The following is an 11,505-nucleotide window of genomic DNA, read 5'->3' on the forward strand; positions in this document are numbered from 1 at the left end:
GTGGTTGTAATATGAGAACAATATCACAGGGCCATTCATCTGGCTATTACAGTGTCCATATTAGGACAGCCTTAGGCCATTTCTTTACATAAGAAGAAGAAGACCTACAGTATAGCTATATCAAAGCGGTGTCTACAGTCTTTGATATGATGTCCCAACTCTCCAACAGACTCACTGAGCTCGTTTCAATCAGGAAGTTCTTCATTTGAACCAGTTTTCTACAGCAGGAAAATAATCCTGCAGCAACAGGAAATGTGAATTATAATGCTCAGTATACTTAATGGACATTTTTGTTGGGGTTGATACATCAAGGTTGAAAATCAAGTTTGAAATTTCAAAGTGGAAATCACAAACGTCAGAAGTCCTTTTAAACCTCAAATACAAAACAAGTTTTACATTTCCTGCATTACAGGAACGTTCTCCTGCAACAGTATGATCAAACCAAGATCCTGCATCTGTATGGGTGCATATAATGCAGCTGTATATTTCAATCCATTAGAATTTTTCTGCGGATACATTACTCAATAAGGTTATTTTCTGCCGCACACCTTTTCTCTGCCTCTGGAGTTTACCACAAGAAACTCAATGACAATACCCAGAGGGCCAATGAGAACAAAAATGTTTACACGTACATTTAGCCCCAGATCAATGAAAATCCAGCAACTTGAATAAAATAGTCCTGAGCACAGTAGAAAGGTTGTTCATTCCTATTATCCCCTTTTGAAGGTGGCCATCGTCCCCCAAAGGCTTTCAGGGACGATGGCGAAATCGGAGGCCCTCAATTTGCTTCTCTCTTCCCATTTGAATGATGCATAATGCTCAGAGGATCCAGACAATTTGTCTGAGGGAGGAAGGCTGATGCTTGGAGTGTTTCCAAAAAGTTTACCGGGCACCGCCTGCCCACACACATTCTCCACAACCTCCTGTTATTTGATACAAAGCTGCTTTCAGGACTAAGCCTTAAATGAAAAGTATCATTCAGTGTTTCCTTCCTCACGGAGATGAAATACTTGCTCACTACAATTATCAGCAGGTCACAGATTTTTCAGCAAACTACAAAGTTGAAAACTGGAATTCCATTAGCGGATATCTTTGCCCTTCTGGCATAGCTTATGACAATAAACTATGCCAGAATATTATTCCCGCATAACATAAAAAAGCTTTTCGGCTAATGCCAAAGTTCCGGCGACATCACTAAGAATGGTTGAGCAGACACTTTTGTCCAAGAGAAACGGGAAGGCTTATGTTTGAAATTTGTTCTTTGATAGAGCTGGGTATTTACTTAAGCGAGGTATATTCGATTACTCAAGGAGGCTTACACAACAGCTCCTTCCCCACCTGTTCATTCAACTTTGAGTTCTGCTGTGCTCAGCCAGACTTACACTGCGTTTTACTGCACGTATCAGTCTGTGAAATGAAACAGAATGCCGTAATCGGGCTAGTGTCAGATCCAGTCCTTACCAAAGTACAATTTTATTAGAAATTGTAGCTTTTCCATTATTGAACACAGCACCAACTGTTGTCTGGTCCTGCTGCAACAAGTCTACAACTTCCATCAAACAGACATTGTTGTTTTTGGTTTATGTCGAGGAAGACATTTTGTGGAAAAATTACATTCTCACATTTCTGTTGCTTGAGGGGAACCCCTCGATGTCCACAGATTTTGAGTCCATTTGCCATGCAAGCTCTTGTAAGTTGGGCTATTTTGCCACAGTTAATGGACTTTGTTGGAGGCAATTTCTAATTTAGCTCTAATGTGGACAGTAGCCATATTACAACCTACAGTATGTGTGAGGATAATTGCGTTGTTTGCTCTATAACCTGTTAGTTCATATGCCTTGACATCGTGATATATAGGCCTAAGGTCGAGACAATAAGAATAAGAATAATACATTCAACCACGCCATTGTTTCATCACAAAACCAAAACCAGAGAGCAACATCTGTCCCATGGAGTTCACAAAGCCTATTGCACATAATAAACAGTTACAGGACCTACAGCATGGTCAAGCAAGGTAATGTTTCAGACGTTTTCGGACTACTAAACTATTGATTTAGAACACCGGAAAGTCACCGCAACTCGGTACCGGTAAGGTCTAAATTTGTTGTATTCGGCGCATGTGACATATAAAGTTTGATTTGATTTAAATATCATGTTGCTGTCCATGTGACTGATATCTATGTGTGTGAGTGTGTGTGTAAGTAGAAAAAAACATGTTGACTCACCCTACTTGTAGAGAAACGCCAATGCCATCCTCCTCTCTTTCATGTTACCGAAACAGTTTATGACTCTGTCATACACTACAAACTTTTAGTTTTTGTTGTCCTAGGCTACCTGGCAAAGATTCCTGCCCGTTAGCCTAACTTCCTTTCATGTTAACCTGTTAGGGCTAGGGGGCAGTATTGACACGGCTGGATAAAAAACGTACCCGATTTAATCTGGTTACTACTCCTGCCCAGTAACTAGAATATGCATATAATTATTGGCTTTGGATAGAAAACACCCTAAAGTTTCTAAAACGGTTTGAATGGTGTCTGTGAGTATAACAGAACTCCTATGGCAGGCCAAAACCTGAGAAGATTTCAAGCAGGAAGTGGCCTGTCTGAGAAGTAGTGTTTCATCTTGGCTCTTTTTATTGAAAACTCAGGATCTGTGCAATAACGTGACACTTCCTACGTCTTCCATAGGGTCTCAGAGCCCGGGAAAAATTTGAACGATATCGAGGCAGGCTCTGGCTGAAACACTTTATCGCTTTTGGCAACTGGCCACTCAGAGTACTATGGTCTTAGGCGCGTGCCCGCTTCGACCGAATGCTTTCTTTTCCTTTGTCTGTTTATCTAAACGCAGATTCCCGGTCGGAATATTATCGCTTTTTTTATGAGAAAAATTGCATAAAAATTGATTTTAAACAGCGGTTGACATGCTTCGAAGTACGGTAATGGAATATTTAGAATTCTTTTGTCACGAATTGCGCCATGCTCATCACCCTTATTTAGCCTTTAGGATAGTGTCTAGAACGCACGAACAAAACGCCGCTGTTTGGATATAACGATGGATTATTTTGGACCAAACCAACATTTGTTATTGAAGTAGAAGTCCTGGGAGTGCATTCTGACGAAGACAACAAAGGTAATAACATTTTTCTTATAGTAAATCTGACTTTGATGAGTGCTAAACGTGCTGGGTGTCTAAATAGCTAGTCCTGTGATGCCGGGCTATCTACTGAGAATATTGCAAAATGTGCATTCACCGAAAAGCTATTTTAAAATCGGACATATCGAGTGCATAGAGGAGTTCTGTATCTATAATTCTTAACCTGTTAGGGCCAGGGGGCAGTATTTGCACGGCTGGATAAAAAAAATGTACCCGATTTAATCTGGTTACTAATCCTACCCAGTAACTAGAATATGCATATACTTATTATATATGGATAGAAAACACTCTAAAGTTTCTAAAATTGTTTGAATGGTGTCTGTGAGTATAACAGAACTCATTTGGCAGGCAAAACCCTGAGACATTTTCTGACAGGAAGTGGATACCTGATGTGTTGTATTACCTTTAAACCTATCCCATTGAAAAACACAGGGGCTGAGGAATATTTTGGCACTTCCTATTGCTTCCACTAGATGTCACCAGCCTTTACAAAGTGTTTTGAGTCTTCTGGAGGGAGATCTGACCGAACAAGAGCCATGGAACGATGATGGCCCATTAGACACCTGGCGCGCGAGTTCATGTTGGGTACCTTCGTTCCAATATGTTATAAAAGAGTATGCATTCGTCCACCTTGAATATTATTCATGTTCTGGTTAAAAAAGGCCCTAATGATTTATGCTATACAACGTTTGACATGTTTGAACGAACGTAAATATATTTTTTCCCCTCGTTCATGACGAGAAGTCCGGCTGGCTTAGATCATGTGCTAACAAGACGGAGATTTTTGGACATAAATGATGAGCTTTTTTGAACAAAACTACATTCGTTATGGACCTGTGATACCTGGAAGTGACATCTGATGAAGAGAATCAAAGGTAATGGATTATTTACATAGTATTTTCGATTTTAGATCTCCCCAACATGACGTCTAGTCTGTATCGCAACGCGTATTTTTCTGGGCGCAGTGCTCAGATTATTGCAAAGTGTGATTTCCCAGTAAGGTTATTTTTAAATCTGGCAAGTTGATTGCGTTCACGAGATGTAAATCTATAATTCTTTAAATGACAATATAATATTTTACCAATGTTTTCTAATTTTAATTTTTTAATTTGTGGTGTTGACTTGACTGCCGGTTATTGGAGGGAAACGATTTCCTCAACATCAATGCCATAGTAAAACGCTGTTTTTGGATATAAATATGAACTTGATAGAACTAAAAATGCATGCATTGTCTAACATAATGTCCTAGGAGTGTCATCTGATGGAGATTGTAAAAGGTTAGTGCATCATTTTAGCTGGTTTTATGGGTTTGGTGACCCTGTCTTTGAATTGACAAAACATTACACACAACTCTTGTAAATGTACTGTCCTAACATACTCTAAATGTATGCTTTCGCCGTAAAACCTTTTTGAAATCGTAAAACGTGGTTAGATTAAGGAGATGTTTATCTTTCAAAGGGTGTAAAATAGTTGTATGTTTGAAAAACTTGAATTTTGACATTTATTTGGATTCAAATTTGCCGCTCTTGAAATGCACCTGCTGTTGATGGAGTGCACCACGGGTGCTAGCCCATAGAGATTAAAATAATTGTTATGCTTTTTGTGAACGTTTATCGTGAGTAATTTTGTAAATTCACCGGCAGTGTTCGGTGGGAATGCTAGTCACATGCTAGTCACATGCTAATATAAAAAGCTGGTTTTTGATATAAATATGAACTTGATTGAACAAAACATGCATGTATTGTATAACATAATGTCCTAGGGTTGTCATCTGATGAAGATCATCAAAGGTTAGTGCTACATTTAGCTGTGGTTTGGGTTTATGTGACATTATATGCTAGCTTGAAAAATGGGTGTTTGATTATTTCTGGCTGGGTACTCTGCTGACATAATCTAATGTTTTGCTTTCGTTGTAAAGCCTTTTTGAAATCGGACAGTGTGGTTAGATGAACGAGAGTCTTATCTTTAAAATGGTGTAAAATAGTCATATTTTTGAAAAATTGAAGTAATAGCATATCTAAGGATTTGAATAATGCGCCACAGGATTCAACTGGCTGTTGAGTAGGTGGGACGCAAGCGTCCCACCTAGCCCATAGAGGTTAACCTCTTGGGGCTAGGTGGGACGCTAGCGTGCCACCCGTGGTGCACTCCATCAACAGCAGGTGCATTTCAAGAGCGGCAAATTTGAATCCAAATAAATGTCAAAATTCAAATTTTTCAAAAATACAACTATGTTACACCATTTGAAAGATAAACATCTCCTTAATCTAACCACGTTTTACGATTTCAAAAAGGTTTTACGGCGAAAGCATAAATTTAGAGTATGTTAGGACAGTACATTTACAAGAGTTGTGTGTAATGTTTTGTCAAGTCAAAGACAGGGTCACCAAAACCATAAAACCAGCTAAAATGATACACTAACCTTTTACAATCTCCATCAGATGACACTCCTAGGACATTATGTTAGACAATGCATGCATTTTTAGTTCTATCAAGTTCATATTTATATACAAAAACAGCGTTTTACTATGGCATTGATGTTGAGGAAATCGTTTCCTCCAATAACCGGCAGTCAAGTCAGCGTCACAAATTAAATAATTAAAATTAGAAAACATTGGTAAAATATTATATTGTCATTTAAAGAATTATAGATTTACATCTTTTGAACGCAATCAACTTGCCAGATTTAAAAATAACCTTACTGGGAAATCACACTTTGCAATAATCTGAGCACTGTGCCCAGAAAAATACGCGTTGCGATACAGACTAGACGTCATGTTGGGGAGATCTAAAATCGAAAATACTATGTAAATAATCCATTACCTTTGATTCTCTTCATCAGATGTCACTTCCAGGTATCACAGGTCCATAACGAATGTAGTTTTGTTCAAAAAAGCTCATCATTTATGTCCAAAAATCTCCGTCTCGTTAGCACATGATGTAAGCCAGCCGGACTTCTCGTCATGAACGAGGGGAAAAATATATTTCCGTTCGTTCAAACATGTCAAACGTTGTATAGCATAAATCATTAGGGCCTTTTTAACCAGAACATGAATAATATTCAAGGTGGACGAATGCATAGCCTTTTATAACGTATTGGAACGAGGGTACCCAACATGAAGTAGCGCGCCAGGTGTCTAATGGGACATCACCGTTCCATGGCTCTTGTTCGGTCAGATCTCCCTCCAGAAGACTCAAAACACTTTGTAAAGGCTGGTGACATCTAGTGGAAGCAATAGGAAGTGCCAAAATATTCCTAAACCCCTGTGTTTTTCAATGGGATAGGTTTAAACTCAATACAACACATCAGGTATCCACTTCCTGTCAGAAAATGTCTCAGGGTTTTGCCTGCCAAATGAGTTCTGTTATACTCACAGACACCATTCAAACAGTTTTGGAAACTTTAGAGTGTTTTCTATCCATATATAATAAGTATATGCATATTCTAGTTACTGGGTAGGATTAGTAACCAGATTAAATCGGGTACATTTTTTTTATCCAGACGTGCAAATGCTGCCCCCTAGACCCAACAGGTTAACTAGCTGGCTATTTGTTGCCCATTAGCCTACTACATCTAGGTAAGTATTGCATTTCCATCCTCTCAGGCCAGAGGCACAATGTATGAATTTATGGTTGGAACAGAGTCACCGTTATAATCATTGTCCTGTACGGACAATTAAGTAAAAGGCCAAATCCCTATCTCCACCCATGGCTAATTTAGGAAGTGGCTCATTTTAGCTAACTAGTAAGCCACTGGAGGACAACAACACAACGAGGTGCAACAATACAAGTTTTTTTCTGTCAATGACGTTTGGCTTTTGATGTGATGTGATTGGTGTGAAGCCAAATCCAAACTGGCTGCCCTTAACACTAAGTTCGTGCATCAGGACCATTTACAGTTGAGCTCACTCAGTTTAGCTCAACACTGATTGGCTATTAATGTATAGTTACTTTATCAAGGGAGGCCAAATGCTCACTGGCTTCCCTTGCATTCAATGCTACCGTGGCAACAATATCATACTCTATTTGACCAGGCAGGATCAGATAGATGGGCTACATATACAGGTTCTGTGTGGCTCAGTTGGTAGAACATGGCGCTTGCAACGCCAGGGTTATGTGTTTGATGCCCACAGGGGGGGCAGTACAAACAGTATGCACGCACTAATGTAAGTCGCTCTGGATAAGAGCATCTTGTAAATTGATCAAATGTAACAGAGACAGAGGGGTGCTGTTTTGCTCGCTCTGATGCTTTCTCCTGTGAAATACATTCAGCGAAAATTACGAAACATGGAGAAAGTAAGGACAAATTATGTAATATGTATTTTTTTTTTATTCTTGCTATTTTTGGGGGGAAGCCTGGCTTCCCTTGGGATCTATGAATACATACCACTGTTCATCAGCAGTAGTTATAGTGGTAGCTGAAGTGGAGGTACATTGTGATTGTATAGCTTCAGTAGTAGTAATGTTGTGATACAAGAGTGCTTATGATAGTGGAACATAAGCATCATTAGTGTGGTATCGAGACAATAGCTGTACTGAACATGTATTGCTGCATGCCCTAATCTTGACCTGAACACTTTATAGCCCATGGAAACTCTCACATCTCTATTTTACATGAACATACAAAAGCAATGTCACATGAGTCAGTTCTCTTAGCAGCTCTTTCTATTGAATTGACTGAGCATGTGCGCTTGCACTAAGTATTGAAGGTGTTGTTGAATCATCACTGGTAGTGATTCAATATTTATTTAACCTGTTATGGCTAGGGGGCAGTATTTTCACGGACGGATAAAAAACGTACCCGATTTAATCTGATTAGTACTCCTGCCCAGAAACTAGAATATGCATATAATTATTAGCTTTGGATAGAAAACACTCCAAAGTTTCTAAAACTGGCAGGCCAAAACCTGAGAAGATTTCATGCAGGAAGTGGCCTGTCTGACAAGGTGTCGTTCTTCTTGTCTCTGTTTATTGAAGAGTGAGGATCTTAGCTGTCCCGTGACACTTCCTACGGCTGCCATAGGCGCTCAGAAGGCGGCAAAACGCTGAATCGTGGCTTTGCAGGCTCTGGCTGAAACAAAGTAGCGCGTTTGGGTAGTGGCTGGTTACAGTACTGTGAGACTCAGGCTCGTGCCCGCGTCGACCGAAAGCTTTGTTTTCTTTCCTCTGTTTAGCTAAATGGACATTCCCGGTCGGAATATTATCGCTTTTTTACGAGAAAAATGGCATAAAAATGGATTTTAAACAGCGGTTGACATGCTTCGAAGTACGGTAATGGAATATTTCAATTTTTTTGTCACGAATTGCGCCATGCGCGCGACCCTTCTTTACCATTCGGATAGTGTCTGGGACGCTCGAACAAAACGCCGCAATTTGGATATAACGATGGATTATTTTGGACCAAACCAACATTTGTTATTGAAGTAGCAGTCCTGGGTGTGTATTCTGACGAAGACAACAAAAGGTAATCAAACTTTTATAATAGTAAATATGATTATGGTGAGTGCTAAACTTGCCGGGTGTCTAAATAGCGAGCCCGTGATGCCTGGGCTATGTACTTAGAATATTGCAAAATGTGCTTTCACCAAAAAGCTATTTTAAAATCGGACATATCGAGTGCATAGAGGAGTTCTGTATCTATAATTCTTAAAATAATTGTTATGCTTTTTGTGAACGTTTATCGTGAGTAATTTAGTAAATTGTTAGCAAATTCCCCGGAAGTTTCCCGGAAGTATGCTAGTTCTGAACGTCACATGCTAATGTAAAAAGCTGTTTTTTTTATATAAATATGAACTTGATTGAACAAAACATGCATGTATTGTATAACATAATGTCCTAGGGTTGTCATCTGATGAAGATCATCAAAGGTTAGTGCTGCATTTAGCTGTCTTCTGGGTTTTTGTGACATTATATGCTAGCTTGAAAAATGGGTGTCTGATTATTTCTGGCTTGGTACTCTGCTGACATAATCTAATGTTTTGCTTTCGCTGTAAAGCCTTTTTGAAATCGGACAGTGTGGTTAGATAAAGGAGAGTCTTGTCTTTAAAATGCTGTGAAATAGTCATATGTTTGAAAAATTGAAGTTTTTGTATTTTTGAGGAATTTGTAATTCGCGCCACGCCCAACATTGGATATTGGAGCAGATGTTCCGCTAGCGGAACGTCTAGATGTAAGAGGTTAAAAGCGCAATCTGGGATTGGTACATCCATTTTTTTAAACGTTTTAAATTAATGATAAATAGCTAGCCATTGATTAATGAGAAATATAACTTACAATGCCTCATGAGCTTAGTTCAACTGCTTTACCCCAAAATACCTAAAACATCGACTTTGTTGTTGTTGAATCCCAGATTGGCTCTTTAAAAACAACAAGGAGAATGAGAAGAATTAGTCCACAATTTGTCCAAATTAAATTAGCTGAGTAGAAAGGATGCCCTGTTTAATGAAGTGATTGCTCTTAGCCCTTTAACTTTGTAGCTCCAACCTTGATAATCATAATTAAGTCTGATAATAACCAGCAACTGGAATTTGTGTAAGTACACAGCTTTTGGAGGTCCACATCGGTTAATGTAAGTCAAAATCCCCCCCCCCCGGTCAGCCGCAGTGCAGCACCCCTGGAGCCTTTGTGGGAGGGTTACATGCAGGAGATTGCATCTAGGATATTGATACCACTAACCCTTCTGCTACCCCAATCAATAGAAGATATTTCAGCTAAATAAACCATATGATCTGTTGCAAATATGTATTTACAAATATGTATTTAGAAACTCACATACAGTGCCTTCAGAAAGTATTCATACCCCTTGACTTATTGTACATGTTGTTGTGTTACAGCCTAAATTCAAAATTGATTAAATATTTAAAAAAATCTACGCACAGTATCCCACAATGACAAAGTCAAAACATGCTTTTAAAAATGTGTGCACATTTTCTGAAAAATAAATACATAAATATCTAATTTACATAAGTATTCAAACCCGAGTAAATACATACTTTGATGAAGCACCTTTGTCAGCGATTACAGTTGTGAGTCTTTTTGGGTAAGTTTATAAGAGCTTTCCACACCTGGATTGTGCAACCTTTTCCCATTATTCTTTTCAAAATTCTTCAAGTTCTGTCTATTTTCAGGTCTTGCCATTGATTTTCAAGTACATTTAAGTCAAAACAGTAACTCGGCCACTAAGGAACATTCACTAACTTTCTTGGTAAGCAACTCCAGCGTAGATTTGACCTTGTGTTTTAGGTTATTGTCCTGCTGAAAGTTGAATTCATCTCCCAGGGTCTTGTGGAAGGCAGACTGAACCAGGTTTCCATCTAGGATTTTGCCTGTGTTTAGCTCCATTTCATTTATTTTTAACCTGAAAAACTCCCCAGTGCTTAACGGTTACAAACATACCCATAACATGATGCAGCCACTACTATGCTTGAAAATATGGAGAGTGGTACTCAGTAATGTGTTGTATCAAATATAACACTTTGTATTCAGGACAAAAAGTGAATTGCTTTGAAATGTTTTTTGCATCATTACATTACTACCTTGTTGCAATCAGGATGCATGTTTTGGAATGTTTGTATTCTGTACACGTGTCCTTCTTTTCCCTCTGTCAATTAGGTTAGCGTGGAGTAACTACAATGTTGTTAATCCATCCTCAGTTTTCTCCTACCACAGCCATTAAACTCTGTAACAGTTTCTAAGTCACCATTGGCATCATGGTGAAATCACTGAGATGTTTGCGGTTTCCTTCCTTTCCAGCAACTGATTTAGGAAGGACGCCTACAGAATACCTTTGTAGTGACTGGGTTTACTGATACACCATCCAAAGTGTAATAAATAATTTCAACATGCTCAAAGGGTTATTCAATGCCTGCTTTTTTTACCCAATAGGTGCCCTTCTTTGCGAAGCATTGGAAAACCTCCCTGGTCTTTGTGGTTGAATCTGTGTTTGAAATTCACTGCTCGACTGCGGGACCTTACAGATAATTCTATGTGTTTGGGGTACAGAGATGAGGTAGACATTCAAAAATTATGTTATACACTATGATTGCACACAAAGTGAGTCCATGCAACTTATTATGTGACTTGTGAAGCCAATTTTTACTCCTAAACTTATTTAGGCTTGCCATAACAAAGGGGTTGAATACTTATTGACTCAAGACAGTTCAGCATTTAATTTTGTATTTATTTCTAACACTTTTGAAGAACATAATTCCACTTAATGATAGATAACTATCCATTGACTCTTGACAAATATAACTTATAATTCTTCATGAGCTTAGTTTAACTGCCTTACCCCATCAGACCTAAAATATGAGCTGGTAAAAAATGTAATTGGAAAATAAAATAAACACTGTT

Source organism: Salmo salar, chromosome ssa11 (assembly GCF_905237065.1).
Source record: "Salmo salar chromosome ssa11, Ssal_v3.1, whole genome shotgun sequence".
Lineage (NCBI taxonomy): Eukaryota > Metazoa > Chordata > Actinopteri > Salmoniformes > Salmonidae > Salmo > Salmo salar.